The sequence below is a fragment of the Gracilinanus agilis genome, chromosome 6 (genome assembly GCF_016433145.1).
Source record: "Gracilinanus agilis isolate LMUSP501 chromosome 6, AgileGrace, whole genome shotgun sequence".
In the NCBI taxonomy this organism is placed as follows: domain Eukaryota; kingdom Metazoa; phylum Chordata; class Mammalia; order Didelphimorphia; family Didelphidae; genus Gracilinanus; species Gracilinanus agilis.
The window spans coordinates 142,727,109-142,729,242 of record NC_058135.1 but is presented as its reverse complement, the minus strand read 5'-3'; the positions used below and the strand labels follow the sequence as shown (position 1 = coordinate 142,729,242).

Here is a 2,134-nt window from a genome sequence, read left to right as displayed (position 1 = left end):
ACACCTTCCTTCAGCATCCCCACTATAGCTTTTCCAGTTGGGAACCTTTTTGAGTTTATTCCCTCATAAGTCTTCCCTGGGGTGTGGGTGAGTGAATAGCTGATCTGGCCCATTTAAAGCTAACAAGGGGGCCATCCAGATACACACAAATTTACCATCAATACTCACCCACATACAAACTACACTTTTTTTGGCTGGAGATGAAGATCCATGTCTTTCCACTTTACTCCTTGGAGGCCATGCACATCATGAGATCTACTACACAATGGTTGTAACTGTACTCATTGTCATACCAAGACATGAGCTTGACAAAATGATTGTTGAGGGCAATGCCAGCACTAGCATTGAAGGTAGAAGAGTGGGTGACACTGTTAAAGTCACAGGATACAACCTGGTCCTCTGTGTAGCTCAAGATGCCATTCAAAGATCCCTCTGCAGCTTGCTTCACCACCTTCTTAATGTCATCATATTTGGCAGCTTTCTCCAGTTGGCAAGTCAGATCCACCATGGACACATTGGAAGTAGGAACATGGAAGGCCATTCCTGTGATCTTCCCATTCAGCTCAGGTATGACCTTGCCTACAGCCTTGGCAGAACCAGTGGAAGCAGGGATTTTATTCTGGGCAACCCCATGGCCATCACGCCACAGCTTTCCAGAGGGGCCATCTACTGTCTTCTGGGTAGCAGTAATGGCATGGACTGTGGTCATGAGTCCTTCCACAATACTGAAGTTATAATGAATGACCTTTGCCAAGGAGGCCAAGCAGTTGGTAGTGCAGGAGGTGTTCCTGAGGATCTTGAGGGAATTATCGTATTTCTCATGGGTCACCCAAATCATAAACATTGGGGCATCAGCAGACGGGGCAGAGATACTGACTTGCTTGGTTCCTCCCTTCAAATGAGCCCTGGCCTTTTCCATGGTGGTAAAGACAACAGTGATTTACACAATGTACTCCAGCATCTCCCCATTTAATGTTGGTGGGATCCCCCTCCTGGAAGATGGTAATGGCTTTTCCATTGATCACCAGCTTTCCATTCTCTGCCTTTACAGTGTCCTTGAACTTGCCATGGATGGAACCATATCGGGACATGAAAACCATGTAGTTGAGACCAATGAAGGGGTCATTGTTGTCCACACCTTCTACTCCACTGCAGTTGAATGAATGCTTCCCTGGTCACCAGACGTCCAATATGGCCAAATCCATTGACTCTGACCTTCATCATCTTCTCTAAGGGATGAGACTGCAGCAGAGGATCCTAGCACTTAGTTTACGAGAAGAACTGAGAGCCTAAAAGAATTTTTAAGGGCTTCAGTAAGGTCAAATTGTTTATATCCTAAAAGGAAAAATCATTTGTAACTCTCAAAAACTGTATTGATAGACAGTGGTTGGAGTACTAAGTGGTTTAAGATGATATGTAAAAAAAGAAAGGGGAGGAGACAGTATATGGCAACAAGAAAAATTTGAAATAATAAGAAAAATAGGGTGAATTATACTACATAAAGATGCACATGGCAGGGGGAAGGGAAGAATACTATTATAATATATATTTATATATATATGTATATATATATTTAATATATATAATATAAATACTATTATAAGAAGGAGAGTGCTGATAGGTGATACTTAAATCTTTCCCTCAGTGTAATCAATTCTGAGAGGGAAGAGCATCTAGATCCATTGAGGGGTGTCAAATTTTATACTATCCTAGAGGGAAGTTGAGAGGGAAAAACCAAGGGGGGGAATGGGGCAGACAGTACAAAAAGGGAGGGAAAGAGAGGGAGGAGAGAATTTGATAGACCATAAAGAAAAATAAGAGGGGATTAAGAAAGGAGGGAGTGGGAAAGGAAGTAAAATAAGGGTAGGGATTAGAGGGACTGATTAAAAGCAAAACATAGGTCTAGAAGTCAAGAGTGAAAGAGGGAAGGGCAAATCTAGGTAAGGAAATCAAAATGATGGGGAATATACAGGTGGTAATCATTAATTCTGAATGTGACTAGGATGAAGTAAGCCATAAAACAGATACAAATAGCAGAGTGCATTATAAACAAAAATCCTAACATATGTTATCTATAAGAAACCCACATGAGACAGGTAGATACACACAGAGTTAAGGTAAAACGGTGGAGCAC

General features: G+C 41.8%; 1 pseudogene; it reads right to left on the bottom strand.

The window, feature by feature from the left end:
• Positions 1 to 223: 223 nt before the first annotated feature.
• On the bottom strand, positions 224 to 1,224 carry LOC123251175 (annotated as a pseudogene).
• Positions 1,225 to 2,134: the final 910 nt, after the last annotated feature.